The sequence below is a fragment of the Takifugu flavidus genome, chromosome 12 (genome assembly GCF_003711565.1).
Source record: "Takifugu flavidus isolate HTHZ2018 chromosome 12, ASM371156v2, whole genome shotgun sequence".
Classification (NCBI taxonomy): Eukaryota; Metazoa; Chordata; class Actinopteri; order Tetraodontiformes; family Tetraodontidae; genus Takifugu; species Takifugu flavidus.
Genome location: NC_079531.1, coordinates 13,160,972 through 13,182,208, shown reverse-complemented (window position 1 = coordinate 13,182,208; position 21,237 = coordinate 13,160,972). Strand labels below are relative to the sequence as shown.

The following is a 21,237-nucleotide window of genomic DNA, read 5'->3' as shown; positions in this document are numbered from 1 at the left end:
TGAATTAGTAACAGTAAGCTTTTTCAAAGAGGTAGGTTTTGAGTCTGATCTTAAAAGTAGCGATGGAGTCAGCCTACCGTACCTGGACAGGGAGCTGGTTTCCAAAGCAGGGGGGCCTGGTAGCTAAATGCTCGGCCCCCCATTCTACTCCTAGAAACTCTGGGAACCACAAGTAGACCAGCATTCTGAGAGAGGAGCGGTCTATTGGGCTGATAGGGTATCACTAGCTCCTCCAGGTAGGATGGAGCTAGGCCTCTGAGGACCTTGTAGGTCAGAAGAAGGGTTTTAAAAGTTATTCTAAATTTAACGGGCAGCCAATGAAGCGACGCCATTACAGGACTTATGTGATCTCTTTTGTCAATACCTGTCAGAACTCTGGCTGCAGCATTTTGGATCAACTGGAGGCTTCTTAAAGAGTTGTTTGGACACCCTGATAATAAGGAGTTACAGTAGTCCAGCCTGGAAGTAACAAATGCATGGACTAACTTTTCAGCATCAGGCTGCATCAGTAGCTTCCTGATCTTTGAGATGTTCCTCAAGTGAAAAAAGGCACTTCTAGAGACTAATTTAATGTGTGAGTTGAAGGAGAGATTTTGATCAAAAGTTACTCCTAGATTCCTCACAGAGAGACTAGATGTTAATGAGATATCCTATAGAGTGATCATGTGATCAAATCTATCCCTGAGAGGTTCAGGGACCAAACACCATGACCTCAGTTTTTCCTGGGTTAAGGAGGAGGAAATTTGAAGACATCCAGGACTTTATGTCTTTAAGACAGGTCTGGAGCTTCACTAACTTCTCTGTCTCCTCGGGTTTCATGGATAAATAGAGCTGAGTGTCATCAGCATAACAATGAAAATTTATCCCATGCTGCCGAATAATGTTCCCTAAGGGAAGCATATACAATGTGAAGAGGATTGGTCCGAGTACGGAACCTTGAGGAACTCCATGGCTAACCCTACTGTATGAGGAGGGAACGCCGTGGACATGGGCAAACTGGTATCTATCAGATAAGTATGATCTAAACCAGTCTAGTGCTGTCCCTTTAATCCCAATCACATGTTCCAGTCTCTGTAACAGGATGCTGTGATCAACTGTATCAAAAGCAGCACTGAGGTCCAGCAGAACCAGCATAGAGACCAGTCCATGATCGGAAGCTATGAGAAGATCATTAGTGACTTTAAGAAGTGCTGTTTCTGTGCTGTGGTGAGCTCTAAAGCCTGACTGAAACATCTCAAACAGGCTGTTCCTCTGCAGGTGCTCCAGTAACTGAGTCACCACCACCTTCTCTAGAACTTTAGAGATAAAAGGAAGGTTGGATATTGGCCTATAATTTCCCAAGACATCAGGATCCAGTGATGGTTTTTTAAGCAACGGCTTAATCACTGCCACCTTGTAGGACCGGGGTACATAACCTGACACTAAAGAACCATTGATCTGGTCCAGGATAGAACTGCCTATCAGTGGTAGAACATCCTTCAACAGGTGTGTTGGGATGGGATCTAAAAGACACGTAGTGGTCTTGGATTTCTGAATTAGCGATGACGCCTCAGAAAAATATATAGGGCTGAAGGAGCTTAAAGGCTCGTTGGAGACCCTGCATGTTCCCACAGTTGGCACATCTGGTGATGGTCCAGTTGTTGGGATGGCCTGGTTAGCTTTCTCTCTGATAGCTAGAACTTTATCAGTGAAGAAGCTCATGAAGTCTTCACCACTAAGGGAAGAAGGGATACGTGGATCTAAAACACTGTGACTCTTGGTTAATTTGGCCACAGTGCTGAAGAGAAACCTGGGGTTGTTCTTATTATCCTCAATCAAAGAAGAAAAATAAGCTGTTCTAGCCTTGCGAAGGGCCTTTTTGTAAACTAATAGACAGTCTTTCCAGGCTACATGGTAGCTGTCTATCTTACAAGAATGCCACTTCCTTTCCAGTCTTCGCACTTTCTGCTTGAGGGTCCTGATATGTGAATTATACCAGGGGGCACACCTCCTCTGATTTACTATTTTCTTTTTCAGGGGGGCAACAGAATCAAGCGTGATTCTCAGTGAGGTTGCTGCACCTTCAGCAATAGAGTCAACCTCAGCAGGGCTCAGATTATAATGACTGATCCCTGGGGAAACACATGGTGGTCCTGGGATCAGCACAGGGATCACTTCCTTAAACTTAGCTACAGCATTATCTGAAAGACATCTGCTATAGTAAGAATATTGGTTCTAAGTTTCCCTTGCCCGGATGCGGGTCACTGGGGCCCCCTTCTGGAGCCAGGCCTGGGGGCGGGGCACGTTGGTGAGCGCCTTGTGGCCGGACCTCTGCCCATGGAGTCCGGCCGGGCACAGCCTGAAGTGGCAACATGGGACCCCTCTCCCATGGGCTCACCACCTGCATGAAGGGCAAAGGGGGTCGGGTGCATTGTGTGTTGGGTGGCGGCCGAAGGCAGGGACCTTGGCAGTCTGATCCCCGACTGCAGAAACTGGCTCTAAGGACATGGAATGTCACCTCTCTGATGGGAAAGGAGCCTGAGCTAGTGCGTGAGGTTGAGAAGTTCCAACTAGATATAGTCGGCCTCACCTCGACACATAGCAAGGGCTCTGGAACCAGTCTTCTCAAGAAGGGTTGGACTCTCTACCACTCTGGAGTTGCCAATGGTGAGAGGCGACGGGCAGGGTTGGCAATTTTCATTGATCCCCAGCTCAGTGCCTGTATATTGGAGTTTACCCCGGTGGTGAAAGGGTAGCCTCCCTTTGCCTTCGGCTGGGGGGACGGATCCAGACTGTTGTTTGTGCCTATGGCCCAAACAGCAGTTCAGCGTAACCACCCTTTTGGAGTCCTTAGAGGAAGTGCTGGAGAGCGCTCCTTCTGGGGGCTTCCTTGTTCTCCTGGGTGACTTCAATGCTCACGTTGGCAGCGACAGTGTGACCTGGAGATGTGTGATTGGGAAGAACGGCCCCCCTGATCTGAACCAGAGTGGTGTTTTGTTGTTGGACTTCTGTGCTCGTCTCAGATTGTCTATAACAAACACCTTGTTCAGGCATAAAGGCGTTCACATGTGCAGTTGGCACCAGGATGCCTTAGGCCGCAAATCGATGATCAACTTTGTGGTTGTGTCATCGGATTTGTGGCCACATGTTCTGGACACCGGGGTGAAGAGAGGGGCAGAGCTGTCAACTGATCACCTGGTGGTGAGTTGGCTCAGATGGTGGGGAAGGAAGCCGGACAAACCCAGAAATGCCCGGCAGAGTCTTCTGTCAGAAGGAGCTTCAACTCACACCTCCGGGAGAGCATTGCGCACCGGTCCCTAGTGGTGAAGAGAGAGCTGAGCCAAAAGGCGAAGCTCTCGATTTACCGGTCGATCTTCATTCCTACCCTCACCTATGGTCATGAGCTCTTGGTTATGACCGAAAGAACAAGATCATGGGTACAAGCGTCCGAAATGAGCTTCCTCCGTAGGGTGGCTGGGTTCTCCCTTAGAGACTGGGTGAGAAGCTCTGCCATCTGGAGGAGCTCGGAGTAGAGCCGCTGCTCCTCCGCGTTGAGAGGAGCCAGATTAGGTGGTGTGGTAAATTTCTTTTGGTGGTAGTTGAGATGTGCTGATGAGAAAGGAATCTTCATAGACACCGACTTGGTTATAAAAGATGTTTATTGGAGAGAACAGTCCTCCAGCATCTTTCACAGTTCATTTTGAATTTCTGAGTCCATAGCAACATAGTTTTCACCCCACTGTAGATCCCCAACTCCTGTCCCCGAACAGAAAGAGAGAGGTGCCAGTATTCTTGCAACAAAACATTGATTTCATTAAAAGAAGTACAATGCACATAACAGTGTGAGTATCACGATTAAGGAAATTATGTGATCATTTCCCCCTGGCCACTGGTATCACAACGGAAGAAACAAAAACATAAATGCCATTAATTACAAAGGATAACATAAAAATATATCTTGACTAATTATACTGGATATTTGTCAACCATGTTGTCTGCAATGTCTTCCTCATCTGAATCAACTGAAGCTTTATCGCTTAAGAGCGGCATCTGAGTCTGATTGCCTGGCATCACCACAATCCAATGCAATATATTTGCCTTGACACAAGTTAATGACAAAAGTACAAAAACAAAACATCACACTACAACTGCGAGAACCTGAATCATTATAGCTCCCATTGGACCAAATTTGTCCTGCAGCCACGCCGTCGCAGGTGTTACTGTGCCTTCATAAGGACCGAATGCATCTCTTATTTTCTTCAAAGCGTCGATTACATTCGTCATATTATCACCATTGTCTGGAATCAGCATATAACAGGCATCTCCTGTCAAATTCAAAGACACACAAACCTTCTTTGGCCAAGATGTAATCTAAAGCCATGTCATGTTTCAACAACGTAAGTCTGTGACTCCTCTGAGTGTTGGTGAGATGTTCAAAGTCTTTTATAGTTTAATTAGCAAACCCCTGCAGAGTGTAAGTAATATTGCTGAGGTACTGGTGGAACAGGTGTCACAGATGGAGATTGATATGATTGACGTGGCATGTGGTTCGGTTGCACTTGTGGTGGCTGATCAAGTTGGCTTACCATCACTACTGTTTGTTTTTTCTCTTTCCGTTTATTATCAACCAACTGCATTTGAGTAAATTTTCTGAGAGCTTCTTGATCTTGATTTTTCTCTGCTCTTTTCTACGGTATAGTTCAACCTGATGAGCGATGTGATCAATATAAACACTCTTAATCATGTTCCCAAGACCAACCACCAACCACACAACCACTGCTATTTTTCTACGCACTGGCAGTGGCAATCCCTTCTAAATTTTAGCTCTAATAATGGACTGATCCATTTGGTTTGCGTCGGGATCACTGACTGTAACATTACGCCAATTTTGTTAGGAGAGCTCTTCTTTTTTGAACGCAATGTATAGTAAGAGGTTATCAGCTTTGAAAACTTTCCCTTCCTTAATGACCTACACCGCCTCTCCATAAATTCCAACTGTTTTTCTAACATCTTCTGAGCTTCAGGAGTTCTAGTCAAACTAATGCCTAAACGACACTGTTCCATACTCCTTTCAAGATTTCTCAGGGAACGTTGTTTCTCTTCAGCAGAAGAACAATTGCTGTCTGAATCGTCAGTTCGCCGCCTGCTGCGCTCCCGCCACCGTGGAAGGGGTCTTCAGTATCTCGTAGACTGGGAGGGATACGGCCCAGAGGAGAGGTCATGGGTACCGGCCCGTCACATCCTGGATGCGCAGCTCATCCGCGAGTTCCATCACTGTCACCCTGACCAGCCCTCCAAGATCCCCAATGCTGGTGGCGGTGCCAATTTAGAGACTCTGTCCTCCCTGTCATCCGAGTCTTCCAGCGACGAGGACGAAGAGGAAGCTGAGACGGAGGCCTCTGAAGAATTTTAGCCCTCCTCCAGGCCCCCCTCCACCCACCCGGCTCAGCTTGGACTTTGTTTTTGGGACGTCAGGGGCCGTCCCTTGAGAGGGGGGTTCTGTCACAGCCCCTTTTCCCCAGTTCCCTCCTGTCCCAGTACTTTTCCACTGCCCTGCTCACACCACACCCTCTGATCACACACCTGCTCTCAGTCACTGATCACACACCTGCCCTCACTCATCAATCAGCTCACCTACCAGTGTATATATTCTCCAGCCTCACACTCACTCAGTGCCAGATTGTTCTTCTGCTTTCATGCGTGACTTTCCAGCATTGTTTCCCTGCCGGATTACCCGTTACCGACCCTGCCTGTCTTTGTTCTGCCTGCCTTGCCTGTTCCCCGGACAACCTACCTGCTTTCTGCCCCTGACTACGACTTCTGCTTCAGCGTCTCTGGTTCCTGTCTGCTCACCTGGTTTAGACTTCTCCACCCGGCTCGGACTTCGCTGCTGCTCGTCCCACTCCCCGAGCCTGCAACCCATAGACTTTGTGCGGGCCCAGAGCCTGAAGAACGGATTATTTCCTGTGTTTCCTGGTCGGCCTGAGTTCCTGTTTGCCCGTGTGTTAATAAAAGTCTTTACTACGGTCCAGCTTTCCAGAGTGCTGCATTTGGGTCCTAACTGCACCCGTCACACATATGGTGGAGAGTTTTTCAGAGGAGCCATGTGTGAAATAGGAGCATTAATTTTTCCACTAGCGCCGCTGTTTGTTTTGTGGTTCTCTACAGAATGAATTGGAAGACGGGCGTGAGCATGTGATGTCACTTCGCTCCGAGTCTTGACGCAATGTGATAGATGCGTCAAAAAATGTAAAGAGGAAATAGAAAAAATCAATAATTCATAAACTATTAAACTCCTTCAAGAAAAATACAATGTGTATAATTCTTGTACATTATCATTAGTTGTGGGCGTGGAGGAAGAGCGAGTGGGTAGGGCAGTGGGACTCCGGCAGCAGGGGGCATGGACAAGGTGGGAGAGTGTGTTACAGCGCAAAATTACCTGGTCAAACATCATGCAGGCAGACTTCCACTGCGTTCGGTTCCTTGTGGCGGCAGTCTATGATGCCCTTCCTAGCCCAGCAAACCTCCATGCGTGGGGAAAGAGAGACACCCACCTGTTCCCTTTGCTCCGGAAGAGGCTCTCTGGAACATCTTCTCAGCAGCTGCCCAAAGTCCATGGCTGATGGTCGCTATTGCTGGCACCACGACCAGGTACTCAAAGCAGTGGCTGAGAACATAGCCTTGGCCATTAGCACTACCAAACACCATCATGCTCTGAAAAAGGCAATCTTCTTCATAAAAGCTGGAGAGAGACCTCGTGCAGGTCCACAGATAACAACGGGACTCCTCCACACAGCTCCTGATTGGCAACTGCATGTTGACCTTGGAAAACAACTGATATTACCCCAGCACATTGTAACAACATCTCTACGGCCAGACATGATCATCATCTCAGAGGCTTCGAAACACCTGAACATGCTGGAGCTTTTAGTGCCCTGGGAAGAGCGGATTGAGGAAGCCAATGAAAGGAAACGTGCCAAGTATCAGGAGCTGGTAGAGGAGTGCAAGGGCAGGGTCTGAAGGACCTTCTACGAGCCCATAGAAGTTGGCTGTAGAGGCTTTGCAGGACGCTCCCTCTGTAAAGTCTTTGGCCGATTGGGAGTCACAGGGACAGCCAAAAAGAGGGCCATTAAATCTGCAAGTGAAGCTGCAGAGAAACCCACGAGGTGGCTGTGGCTGAAAAGGGCAGATCCGTGGGTTGCTACCACGCTTATTTTGAACTCGAGAAAACCATGTATGATAGGAAGGTTCGGTGTTTCCCCAACAACAAACCCTGGGTGACCCCTGATCTAAAAGCCCTGCTGAATGAGAAGAGGGTTTTAAAATCTGGGGACAAGGAGGAGCTGAGGAGAGTCCAGAAGGAGCTGAGAAGGGGGATAAGGAGAGGCAAGGACAGCTACAGGAGGAAGCTGGAGGAGCACCTCAAGGGGAGCAACACCAGGGATGTTTGGAGAGGCCTAAAAACCATCTCAGGCCACACAAAGGACAGCGGGAGGGGCCCTGAATCTGGGGGCCTGGACTGGGCAAATGAGTTGAATTCCTTCAACAGATTCGACTGTGCTGCCCCTCCCTCTCATCAAAGCCCAGACCTGACTGTGCTGTCACATCACCATCCTCCCTCTCCACCCATAACACCATGCCACCTCCCTCCACCCCCTGCCGGCTCGACCCTCACACTCCAACCCCCGTCCTCACCCACCAGGATTCACACCTCGCCTCTCCATAACAGCTGATCAGGTGAGGAAGGAGCTGAGGAGGACCAAGACGAGGAAAGCTACTGGCCCTGATAGCATCAACTCCAGACTACTTAAGGACTGTGCAGATCAGCTATGTGGAGTACTCCTGCATATCTTTAACCTGAGCCTCAGTCTGGAGAGAGTTCCACTCCTGTGGAAAACATCATGTGTGGTTCCGGTTCCTAAGACTACGCACGCCAGGGAGCCCAACCACTTCAGGCCAGTGGCTTTAATCTCTCACCTGATGAAGACCATCAAGAGGATCATTCTCACCCACCTCCGACAGCTGGTGGACGGCAAGATGGACCCACTTCAGTTTGCATATCGACCGGGCATTGGTGTGGATGACGCTGTCATCTACCTGCTTCACCAGTCACTTTCACACCTAGAAGGAACCAGGAGCACTGTAAGAGTCATGTTCTTTGACTTCTCCAGTGCCTTCAACACAATCCAGCCATCATTGCTGAGAGGGAAGCTGGAGGGAGCCGGAGTCGATTGTCACCTAGCTGCCTGGACCACCGACTACCTCACCAACAGACCACAGTACGTGAGGCTCCATTACTGTGAATCCAAGGTGGTAGTCTGCAGCACGGGGGCACCGCAGGGTACAGTTCTCTCTCCCTTCCTCTTCACTCTCTACACATCGGACTTCAGCTACAACTCAGACAGCTGCCACCTCCAGAAGTTCTCCGACGATACAGCCATCGTTGGATGTGTATCTGAGGGGAACAAACTGGAGTACAGGGAGGTCATCACCAACCACTGATTTCAGTCAAATTTAATAGATCACGGGTGTGAGAATTATTGTTGTTATTACTATTATCGTTTCAATGCTATAGTAAGTATAGTAAGTAGATTTAGAATGTTTAATCAAAAGGAATGTATGAGTGTTTGACTCAAGTATTGAAGCTGTTATGTACCCAGCACTGGGAGGTACCATGTTCAAGGACACGAGGAAGTCGTAGAGATAGGAGGAGAAGGAATCATGAGGTCAGATTGACATAAATCTTGTGTGCACCAAATAAAAGAGGAGAGCGAGCAGCAGACGGACGGAGTTGAGAGAGGAAGCTTGAACTGCTCGTTAGCTCTCCCTTGCAAGGCCTCCTGTTGTTTGTGTAGTTGATCTGAGTCTAGTAAACGAACAGCGCGGGTGACCAAACATCACCCTCACAAAAATTGGTCCTTCGAGCCGGATCCCAAGACCTGGAGAGGAGCGCAGCCGGAGTCAAAAGGACGTCCGAAGTGAAAGACCTTTCATCACGAGTTGACGGAAGGCCGGTCTTCGTCCCTCCCAGGGCGACCATCTCCAGTGACGGGAAGAAGGCACTAAAACAACTCAGAGAGAAACCATAGCGACAACGGAGTGAGTATAAGACACAAAAAGCGCTACACAGAAAATACCGCGGTATTGCCTGCCTGGTCATCAGGAGAGAAGCAGAGGCAAGATACACCCGCCTCCTCGGAGGTAGAAGCCTGGTGTATACTCTCCTGATCAAGAACGATTGACTATGAGGCCACGGCAGGGGGACTGAACTAGATATCCTGTATGGATTGAGGGTTGTTCAGTCGGGAGATCAGGCGTCTCCACTCAAGTACATAAAAACTGATAAATAAAGTGCAAACATGGGCAACCAACATTCCACAAAAGGTGCTGAATTTGAAATCCCAGCATCGTGTAAACACATGGAAGACAAATATCCAGGTTCATGCTCATATGTTCAGCTGTGGATGACTAAGTTCGATTGGGATGGTAACTTAGACAGGCCAGGCAATATTACAAAATTAAAAGAAGTTACCATACTAACGGTACTGAAACACAGCAAGTCCTCATGTGCGTTAATGGCAAGAAATGGGGCACTGTTAGAGGAGATTGGGTCCCAGTGGATCCAGCCACTCAACAACCATGGCAGCCTGGCAGCCAAGAACTAAATGACAGACTCGACAGACTGTACGAGCGCATGCGAACTGTTTTTACTAGACGAGCTGACTACAGCGCCATTACGGCCACGAGACAAAAGACTGACGAAAGTTTTGAAGACTATAGCATGAGAATGAAAGATGTGTTCCGAAAAAATAGTGGAATTCCGTATGCGGAAGAACCAGAAGGTCCCTACCAACAGCAGTTAAAGCAAGCTATACATGGGGGATCAAAATCAGAGATAAAAACCTGGGTAGAGAGACAATTAGTTGATTTCGGAACTTGTAACCAATCAACAGGCATGTTTTTCAATGCCAATCCTCTCCCAAGCCGAGGCCGCGGGCGTGGGCGAGGCCGAGGCGGAAGGGGAGGAGGAGGCAATTTCCGTGAAAATGATCAGTGTCATTATTGTAAAAATTATGGACACTGGGAACGTGATTGCAAAAAGAAACAACATGACTAGAGATATAATAGAGGACAGCAGCAAGGTTCTAATCCACCTCAACAATGACTAGAACCGGAAAAAGATGTCACAAAAATTAAAACAAATCAGGGCACAAAATTTGACCAATTTGAAAAAGATGACTTAGAAGATGTTTTAGACTTAGAAACCATCTTCCTGTTTGCTGAAGGCAAACCAGAAATACAACTGACCGTGTTAGGCAATTCTTTAACATTCTTAGTAGACACAGGTGCAGGTAAATCAGTAATTACAGATCCAATAGCCCTGACACCAACTTCTACACAGATTTTTGTGAGATCAGCAAATGGTCTCGTAACTAAAGAAAGAATGTCAGTTCCTGTAGATGTTTGTGACCCTGTAAGTGGAATCACACTTAAAATAGTCTCTAGAAGTGCCTTTTTTCACCTGAGAAACATTGCAAACATTGCAAAGCTCAGGAAACTACTGACGTGGCATGATGCTGAAGAGTTAGTCCATGCATTTGTTACTTCCAGGCTGGGGGTGTCCAAACAACTTTTTAAAAATCCTCCAGGTGATCCGAAATGCCACAGCTAGAGTTCTGACAGGTATTGACAAAACTGATCGCATAGGTGTGGCTGCCCATTAAATTTAGAATATTTTTTAAAAATTCTTCTGACCTACAAGGTCCTTAGAGGCCTAGCTCCATCCTACCTGGAGGAGCAGGTGACACCTTATCATCCCAATAGACCATTCCGCTTTCAAAATGCTGGTCTACTTGTGGTCCCCAGAGTCTCTAGGGGTAGAATGGGGTCAAGCATTTAGCTACCAGCTGCCCCTGCTGTGGAACCAGCTCCCTGTCCAGGTACGGGAGGCTGACTCCATCTCTACTTTTAAGACTAGATTTAAAACCTACCTCTTTGAAAAAGCTGATTATCTGGAAGTACAGAATTAGTGATAATGCATGATGTAGCTCCCTGCATAGAAAGCAGGTTAATCGCATAATCATAGGCATGGTGTAGAGGCAGGGGCAGGAACTTGTCCTTGCTAAAGACTTCCCAAGACAATAAACACTAGGAACTCTGGGGTGTAGTAGAATAGTCCTTGGCATCCAGTCTCGGGTGGGTTGTGGTGCTTTAAACAGGGTTGATCCAAAAAAGAGGTGGTAGGGGGTTTTGAATTAAATTGAGGGTTTCAAGATGATTACAGAGATAATCACAAGTCAGCGGTAGAATTCTGTGGTTACTTTAGGCAGCAGGTGACTGTATAAGATGTGGGCTGGCATGGGAGCCCAAGTTGCCTGTAGTGCCACAGCCCAATATCATAAATTAACCTTAGACCCTGAATCCACCAGGTCTAATAGGCAGACACTACTTCCTCAGGAGACTCAGGTCCTTCAGTGTTTGCAGCAGGATGCTCCACATGTTTTATCAGTCTGTCATGGCTAGTACCATCTTCTTTGCTGTAGTGTGCTGGGGAGCAGGCATTAAAGCTAAGGATGCCAACAGACTCAACAAACTCATTAAAACGGCAGGGTCTGTTGTTGGCTGTAAACTTGGTGGTGAGGGACAGGATGGTGTTGAAAGTGCGGACAATCATGGACAATCCCTCCTAACCCCTCCATAACACAGTGTACAAACTGAGAAGCAGCTTCAGCAACAGACTCATGCAGCCTTGCTGCTCTAAGGAACAGTACAGGAAGTCATTCCTGCCGTCCACCATTAGACTCTATAATTCATCCAAACCCATTCAATCACAATAATTGTTTAATGTTTATGTTGTAATTTTATTTATATATTATTCTATATCTATGTAAATATGCTTATAATTTATTCTTGTTAATGTTCTAATCTTATTTGTATTTTATTTATTCTATTTCTATATTTTCTATACTGCTATTTGTGTCCATACACTACAGTTATATTCATCCATGTGTAGGCTGCTATAACGATTCAATTTCCCTATGGGGATGAATAAAGTAAATCTTGATCTTGATCTTAATAGAAGAAGCACACCACCAAAGTAAGGCATAGGCTTTTGGCTCCCCATTGCCCCTAAACTCACTCATGAGCCTGAGCATTTGGCTAGGCCAATCATTGGGAAATTAAATGATCATATTTCGCAGTAGTAGAGACGATCACCCAGCTGGAGATACTCCTCAGTCTTAGTCTGCTGCGATCCTTTTGCATTGGCTGCAGGATGTTGTCCTACTTGATTGGAAGGGCTATCAATGGCTGGATGGCAGGACCTTGTCCAGCAAACAGATGATGAACAAAATCCTTACATGAAGAATGGTTTACACCACTATTGCACCTTAAAATTTGTGCATGTAATCATAGTAGATCACCACAACATGCCCACTAACAGCACATGCAATGTTTTCGTGTGTTCAATATTTGGGATCTTAGTAGAGCATCCCGCTGTTCTGTGATTGGCTCTTTGATGGTATGCACCACCTGCCTTACTCTGTTAAGAGACGACTTTACCTCCACACTTGTCAACAATTCAAATAATTTCCATATAGGTAATTGTGTGTAGTTGCCTCCAGGTTAAATATTGTTAATACTTTTGTACTGCTGTTACTGTTATTATTACATGTTCAAACCCTAACATGAGCTGATGTCTGTGCTCTAATGTTTCAATGGGAAAATGAACATGGCGTTCACACACACGCACGTGTTTATATAAAGGTACATATGGCTCTATATGTTGACACCAGGAAATGACTGGTTCTCTCCATGTGGCTCCAACAGATGTCTTTTAATGATGATGTAATCTTGTTAGGTTTAAACGACCTAACACATGAGAAAAACAAATGAGGCAAAGACAACAATTTTGAATTTTACTTGCAAGGAGAACGGAGAGATGTGCTCAGTTACAGATCTCCAACACGTTCTGACGCACACCTCCTTTTATTGAAATTAGGAGCTCCCTAGTTACAGAAGTCAAATGTGTCTAAGGGAGGGGGAAAAGACAAGATAGCAGGTCCCAGACAAAGCAAAAGACTGTAAATCATAATGGTGAGATTATATGTAGGTCTTTGACACCGTAGGATTTGATTAGCTTAGCTCGCGCACAGCACATTCTTCCATATCAGACAGATTAATAGAACACCTCCTGTGTCATGCCCTGCAGCTCTATCTCCAGTCAATGTCACTTCCCCACAGCAGCTGCATTTCTGTCGCCCTTGACTAGAGAAGTTCGAGTTGACATATCAAGCATCATGAACATTAAGCATTAACAAATAATAAGAAACATTAAGTAATGAGAATCAATATAACAATAAAGAATATAACAAGGTAAAAGCAAATAAGAGATAAATTTAATATAATGGATCTAACAAATCTGTAAAGTCAGGTGCTGAACAAATGTGCAGAGACATGTCAAATATTCAGTTCTAAAATATTTTAGTAGTAAATGAGACAGATACAGCAGTCTATACAAATACTGAATGTTTTCTGTTTCGGGGTTTCATCAAGCAGAATCTCTGCCAGTTCTGAGAAGCATAAATATTAATAGCAGTAGACCCAATGTCTTCTCTTTGCTCTTTTTGCATTATGAATGACATCACATAGCATTAGCTTGTTGGTAATGATGAGAGAACAGTGTTGTTGGTTTGATGAGTTATGCATGAAAGGAGTTCATTCAAGTTGCCCCAGTTAGCTGAAAGCTATTTTGATGTAGGTCTTTGTGGGACCTTTGTGCAGCCCTTCATGACTTTCCAAACTTTGCAAATTTAATTTCCAATGATCAGCTCTGCACATTGCTGTCAGGTTCACTTGTCTGCAAGAAGATTGCATTGTGTTGTCGGCAGACAGCCACGGTTACTTTGTGTGGGATTTCTGTGTAATTTATATTTAGGCACATGTCCATCTATCCATCCATCCTCTACCGCTTATCCGGGGTCGGGTCGCGGGGGCAGCAGCCTAAGGAGAGAAGCCCAGACTTCCCTCTCCCCAGCTACCTCCTCCAGCTCATCCGGAGGGATCCCCAGGCGTTCCCAGGCCAGTCGAGAGACATAGTCTCTCCAACGTGTCCTGGGTCTCCCCGGGGGTCTCCTACCGGAGGGACATGCCCTGAACACCTCACCAGGGAGGCGTCCAGCGGGCATCCTGACTAGATGCCCAAGCCACCCCTTCTGGCTCCTCTCAACGCGGAGGAGCAGCGACTCTGCTCCGAGCTCCTCCCGGATGGCAGAGCTTCTCACCCTATCTCTAAGGGAGAGCCCAGCCACCCTACGGAGGAAGCTCATTTCAGCCGCTTGTACCCGTGATCTTGTTCTTTCGGTCATTACCCAAAGCTCATGACCATAGGTGAGGGTAGGAACGAAGATCGACCGGTAAATCGAGAGCTTCGCCTTTCGGCTCAGCTCTCTCTTCACCACAACGGACCGGTGCAGAGTCCGCATTACTGCGGACGCCGCACCGATCCGCCTGTCGATCTCCCGCTCCATTCTTCCCTCACTCGTGAACAAGACCCTGAGGTACTTAAACTCCTCCACTTGGGGCAGGATCTCCTCCTTTACCCGGAGAAGGCACTCCACCTTTTTCCGGTCGAGAACCATGGCCTCGGATTTGGAGGTGCTGATTCTCATCCCAGCCGCTTCACATGCGGCGGCGAACCGATCCAGTGATAGTTGGAGGTCACGGGCCGATGACGCCAACAGGACCACATCATCCGCAAAAAGCAGAGACCCGATCCTGAGGTCACCAAACCGGATCCCCTCAACACCATGACTGCACCTAGAAATTCTGTCCATAAAAATTATGAACAGAATCGGTGACAAAGGGCAGCCCTGGCGGAGGCCAACCCTCACCGGAAACGAGTTCGACTTACTGCCAGCAATTCGGACCAAACTCTGGCACCGATCGTACAGGGAGCGGACAGCCCGTATCAGCGGGCCCGACACCCCATACTCTCGGAGGACCCCCCACAGGACCCCCCGAGGGACACGGTCGAATGCCTTCTCCAAGTCCACAAAACACATGTGGACTGGTTGGGCAAACTCCCATGCACCCTCGAAGACCCTGCTGAGGGTGTAGAGCTGGTCCACTGTTCCATGCCCAGGACGAAAACCACATTGCTCCTCCTGAATCCGAGGTTCGACTATCCGGCGGACCCTCCTCTCCAGTACCCCTGAATAGACCTTACCAGGGAGGCTGAGGAGTGTGATCCCCCTATAGTTGGAACACACCCTCCGGTCCCCCTTCTTAAAAAGAGGGACTACCACCCCGGTCTGCCAATCCAGTGGCACTGCCCCCGATGTCCACGCGATGTTGCAGAGTCGAGTCAACCACGACAGCCCTACAACATCCAGAGCCTTAAGGAACTCTGGGCGGATCTCATCCACCCCCGGGGCCTTGCCACCGAGGAGTTTTTTGACTACCTCGGCAACTTCAGCCCCGGAGATACGAGAGCCCATCTCCAGGTCCCCAGGCCCTACTTCCTCACTGGAAGGCATGTTGGTGGGATTGAGGAGGTCCTCGAAGTATTCCTTCCACCGATCCACAACATCCCGAGTTGAGGTCAGCAGCACACCATCACCACTATACACAGTGTTGACAGTGCACTGCTTCCCCCTCCTCAGACGCTGGATGGTGGTCCAGAACCTTTTCGAGGCCGTCCGAAAGTCGTTCTCCATGGCCTCACCGAACTCTTCCCATGCCCGAGTCTTTGCCTCGGCAACCGCCGTAGCTGCACTCCGCTTGGCACGCCGGTACCCATCTGCTGCCTCAGGAGTCCCGCAGGCCAGTAAGGCCCGATACGACTCCTTCTTCAGCTTGACGGCATCCCTCACCGCTGGCACATGTGTAACTACCAATTCTCCCAGATGGATTTCATATTAATGTATGGTGAGGACAGCAATGAGGAAGCTAGCAGCATGTTAGATTGCATGTTAGATTCACACCGAGTGTTCATTCTGCTCAGGACAGAAAAGACCCAGGTTCAAACTGCAGTTCTGCCAGTACATTGAGAACAAATATGGTGTCAGAGGACCAAGAAAAATATGTAATAAATAATGGTATAATATAATAAATTGGTGGTCAGAAGGTGGCAGCTGCACTGATGAGAGGGTGTGGCTGCAGGAGAAGTGGAAATTACCACTGAAGGCAAAAGTGTTGAGACAGGAGGGGTGTGGCTTGAGCAGAACAGTGGGGGTGGGGTGGGGGGTTGACTGTGACAATTGCCCCTTCCCTGTCCTGCCCCCATAGTTAGAAAAATTCATATTCTGCTGATAAAGTGGATACAACAGTCTTCTATGGGCTAGGTTGAGAAGTGAAGGGTTCTCTATTCAAGCCTTGGTGAGGGCAAAACGTGTAGTAGTAGATGGAGGTGCCAGGATTCCTTCAGAAGACTGCTGATGTACACTTCATCAAGGTACCAAATTCCCAAATGTCTTTGTGTATAAGTCTTTTATAGAAAGACTTATGCAAATTATCAATGCTGATACAGTCCAATCCAGTTCCTCTGCTTGGATGACCTCGTCCTCTTCTTCCAGTCCCATTTGGTGTTGGTACAGTCCTTCTTCTCCATTATCTTCCCAAGTGGCCAGATCAAAGTTCACATTCTTCATGCAAATAAGCTTATCAACCCCACCCTGATGTCCCGTTTTATAATGGGTGTTTAACACCTCCCGCCTGACTGGCTCCTGAAGAGAATTGTCTTTATTTTATTATCATGTGTTATACTCTATGTTTTTATTTTCTGTTACAGTTAGTTCAGAAGTTAGGGATAGTATATAATCTTTAGTAGGAATAAACATAAGCAAGTCAGTTGACCCTTCCTTGACATGAATGTTGTTTAGACAGTTGGAGGCAGGAGGAGACAGTCAGACCGAAAGTGGTAGACCCCCATCGTAAAACGTGACAACATATTTTACTGGTGTGGATAAAGTTCCTCAGCAGGAAAATGACCTCTGACCTGGCTAACTGGGAAGATAAGATTAAGATGTACTTTATTCATCCCCGTGGGGAAATTGAATTATAGTAGCAACCTATGCAAAGTATAGAAACAGAATAAATAAATACAGATAAGATTAGAACGTTATAAGCATATATACAACATATATATATATATATATATATATAGATATATATATATATATATTATATATATATATATAATATATATATATATATATATATATATATATTATATATATATATATATATAGATATATATATATATATATATATAAATAAATATAGAATAAAATAGAAATAAAATTACAACATGAACATTACAGTTATTGTTATTGGCTGGGTTTGGATGAGTTATACAGTCTGATGGCGGATGGCAGGAATGACTTCCTGTACCGTTCCTTAGAGCAGCGAGGCTGCAGGAGTCTGCTGCTGAAGCTGCTTCTCAGTTTGTCCACTGTGTTATGGAGGGGGTGGGAGGGACTGTCCATGATTGTCCGCACTTTCAACACCATCTTGTCCCTCATCACCTCGTCCAAGTTATCAAGTCTACAGCCAACAACAGACCCTGCCTTTTTAATGAGCTTTTTAAGTCTGTTGGCATCCTTTGCTTTAATGCCTGTACCCCAGCACACTGCAGCAAAGAAGATGGTGCTAGCCATGACAGACTGGTAGAACATGTGGAGCATCCTGCTGCAAACACTGAAGGACCTGAGTCTCCTGAGGAAGTAGAGTCTGCTCATGGCCTTCTTGTAGACAGCATCGGTGTTTGTGGACCACTCCAGTTTATTGTCCAGCTGAACACCCAGGAACATGTAGGATGAGACTATTTCCACATCTTTCCCACTAATGCAGACTGGGGAGGGTGAGGACTTGCTTTTTCTGAAATCCACCACCATCTCCTTTGTCTTGGTCACGTTGAGCTGCAGAAGGTTCTCCCTGCTCCACCTGACAAAACTCTCCACAAGGTTCCTATATTCATCCTCCTGTCCATTCTCCACACACCCGACTATGACTGTGTCATCCGAGTACTTCTGGAGATGACATGTCTCAGAGTGGTACTGGAAGTCGGCTGTGTAGGTGGTGAACAGGGGGAGAGCACAGTTCCTTGAGGAGCTCCTGTGTTGCTCATCAGGGGGTCGGACACACAGCTCCACAGTCTCACAAACTGTGGCCGACCTGTCAGGTAGTCCTTGATCCAAGAAACAAGGGGAGCATCCATCTGCATCTTCTCCAACTTATCCCTCAGCAGTCTTGGCTGGATGGTGTTGAAGGCAGAAGAGAAGTCGAAGAACATGACCCGCACTGTGGCGTTTAGTCTGTTCAAGGAGGAGTAAGCCCTCTGTAGCAGGTATATCACTGCGTCATCAACCCAAACTGCGTCATCAACCCACCTTGGGCTGATAGGCAAACTGCAGAGGGTCCTGAAAGGGGCTCACCAGAGGTCTGAGGTGTGAGAGCACCAGCCGCTCCATGACCTTCATAATGTGGGAGGTCAGTGCTATTGGCCTGTAGTCACTCGGTGCCACAGGATAATGGAGAAGAAGGACCACACCTACACCAAAGGAGGCTGGAAGAAGAAGATGAGGTCATCCAAGAAGAAGGACTGGATTGGACTGAATTAGCATCAATAATTTACATAAGTCTTTCTATAAAAACTGGGCCAAGGGATAGTTAGGTCATCAGACTTCATGCCCTGACAATTGACTCTGTTGTTTGTAGGGTTATGAACTGGCCCAGAGCTCTGTAATATTTGTATCTTGAATTGATTCTATTTGCTAAATACATTTTGAAATTGGCAGCATTTGTTTACTTGAAGTCTTCATTTAAAGAACACGTGGATTGGCAGTGACACACGAGAGGAATTGCAATCCAACACTCCTGAGATTACAATGGTCTAAACAACAATCTGGTCAAAGGAATGTCTCTGATCTTTATTACATTTGCTAATGAGTCTACCATGGCTAACTTCTAAAGTACTTCTAAGAGAAGACAGGAACATATGGTAGAACACATAATAACAAGATAAAGACAATTCTCTTCACTATCTATTTCTTGTCTGTGTTTCCCTTGTCTGTTAACTTCCAGGCTGCACAGGGCTGCTTCCAGGTTCTCTCCCGTTGTGTAATCTACACACCTGAAACTCATCTCCAGCTAATCGCCCACACCTGCCTCCTGCTTTAAAAGCCTGGTCCACTTTCCAATCATCGACAATTTGTTGTTTAACCCCCGTGGTACAGTCTGGCTCTTGAAACTTTGAATGCAAGTTTGTTTCATTATTCCTGTTTCCAGTTCTGAACTGATTGTTAGTCTCTCCTGCAGATCGTCCTTTGGACCCCTGTTCGCACCGTCCAGCCTGCTCCAGTTCGAACATGTTTGTCTGCCTCCAGCACCACTTGTTTTGCCTTGAACCAATTTTCAGTAAAATCTTAGGTCCAACCACAACCAGTCGTGTGTGCCTGCATTTGAGGGTCTTGATTCGTGTCTGCATTGCCTAACAACGTGTTCTGCTATGAGATGGATGAGCTGCATCTGTACAAGAGGGAAGACGAGAATGAGTGTGGCCTGCCCTCTGAACAGGTGCCATATGGAGGTAGTGCCTTAATTGGTGGGTGGGGAGAAAAGGTTTATATAAGGCACTGCCTCCAGCTGACTTTAGTTGTTTTCCCCCCCTTCGACGGTACGGCGGGGTTGCGGCTTATCTGGGCAGTTCGACCAACAAACTGTTTCACAGCGCGAGCATGCTGTTTGGCAGCGCCAAGAAGGTTGGTGCTTCCTCCCGCCATCCTTCCGCCTAGAACGCTTTGCCGTGAGGGCACGCTCGCTAGTTTGCACTGGGCAGGTAAGGCACAGCAATGCGCATCACTGACTTCCCCCACTCAGTCGATAAACGTTAATGGGGCTGTTCTTGCTACAGTTGGCTGCCGGCTGGCGTCAGTGGGTCGCGTTGCCCCAGCCGGAATCCTTCACGGAGTGGTGGCGCCACCAAACACAGTCGGCACGGACTTCCTCGAGTACTGGACCCACTGCTGCTTTGGCTCAGTCCCGCTTTCGGGACTCTCTCTGTTCGCTCTCGCACTCTCTCTCTCTCTCACCCCCCTTCGCTCGGGGGACGGCGCTGAGACGTAGTGGTGCTGCCGAGGCGACCACGGAGCTGTTGCTTTCATTTTAGATTCTTAACAGTGTGTGTAAATCATATCAACTGGTATTTACTCTTTTAGGTTTTGTTTCTGTTCGTTTCTTGTTTGATGTGGTGTTCTTGTTGGTCACAATTTATTTGCCTGTCTGTGTGAGGTGTGTGTGCGTGTGTGCTCGTCGCGTCAATTGTTACCGCTGGAAATTTAATTGTGGACAGGTGCTGCGGGCCACAGCGGGGACCCAACCCCTGGTGGAGGGCGTTTTCCTCACCCCTTGTGTGTAGTTTTGTTTGCAGTAGCACGGGTGTTTTTAGTTTGGTTATCTCCCCTAATTGCGTTGTACCTGCCGGTGGGGCCCTAGCCCTGTCCACCCCTTTTGTTTGACTTTTGTACAGCCGAGTTATTTTTGTGTTGAGTTGGATTTAATAAAATTGTAGTGCCTAACCCTCAATCCTGTCTCTGCCTCTGGAACAGAACCTTATCTGCGCGTGCCTGTTTTCCGGTTAATTCCTGGGGTGAAATTCCCCAGGTGGCATTGTCGTTAACCGTTCCACCTCTCTCCACCCCGCCACATGAGGAAAAATCACAGGCAGCGACCTGGTCTTCCTGAGGTCCTTGCACGACGACGGCATTGTCTTCCAGCGACTGGGGTGTGTTTAATCTGCTTTGGGAGGACTATCAAAGAGAGGGTTACAGGATGACAACGCTGAAGGAGGAGGAGGAGAGGCCTTACTGTTTTTTCCCAGAGGCCGGAGCTTTGTAAGCTGGAGCAAAGATTTTGTTTGTGGTTATCGCGAAGCTCGCCGGTTATTAAGAGTGGGTGTGCAGGTTGCGGGTGAGAAGGAGAGTTTGGCCGTGTATTTTACACTGGAGTCTTTCTATTCGGAGGGTGGGGTTTTCTATCCCATGCTCAGCTTACCAGTCGTGTGCTGGTCCAAGATGTTTGCCAAAAGATGAGCTTCACTATTCAACGCAAGAGGTTCTATTTCCACCGCCACCTGAGACCGAGAAGACCGTGGATGAGCTGAAGCCTATAGTGGATAGAGGTAGATGATGAGGAGGAGAAGGAGAACTTTTATCTGAACCGTGAGCTTGGTCGTAAAGAAGGTACCCTGAAGAAACGGAA

The 21,237-nt window shown here is 47.2% G+C and overlaps 1 long non-coding RNA gene across 3 annotated transcripts; it reads left to right on the top strand.

Annotated features, from left to right (window-relative positions):
• Nucleotides 1–18,521: 18,521 nt before the first annotated feature.
• On the top strand, nt 18,522–20,562 carry LOC130535483 (uncharacterized). Of its 3 annotated transcripts, none has more exons than XR_008953130.1 (3): nt 18,616–19,208; nt 19,297–19,816; nt 19,892–20,562. It is a non-coding gene; the product is annotated as an uncharacterized LOC130535483 (long non-coding RNA). The 3 variants fall into 3 exon arrangements; XR_008953129.1 differs by having other exon boundaries at nt 18,650–19,567; nt 19,685–19,816; XR_008953128.1 differs by having other exon boundaries at nt 18,522–19,816.
• The last annotated feature ends 675 nt before the right edge of the window (nt 20,563–21,237 follow it).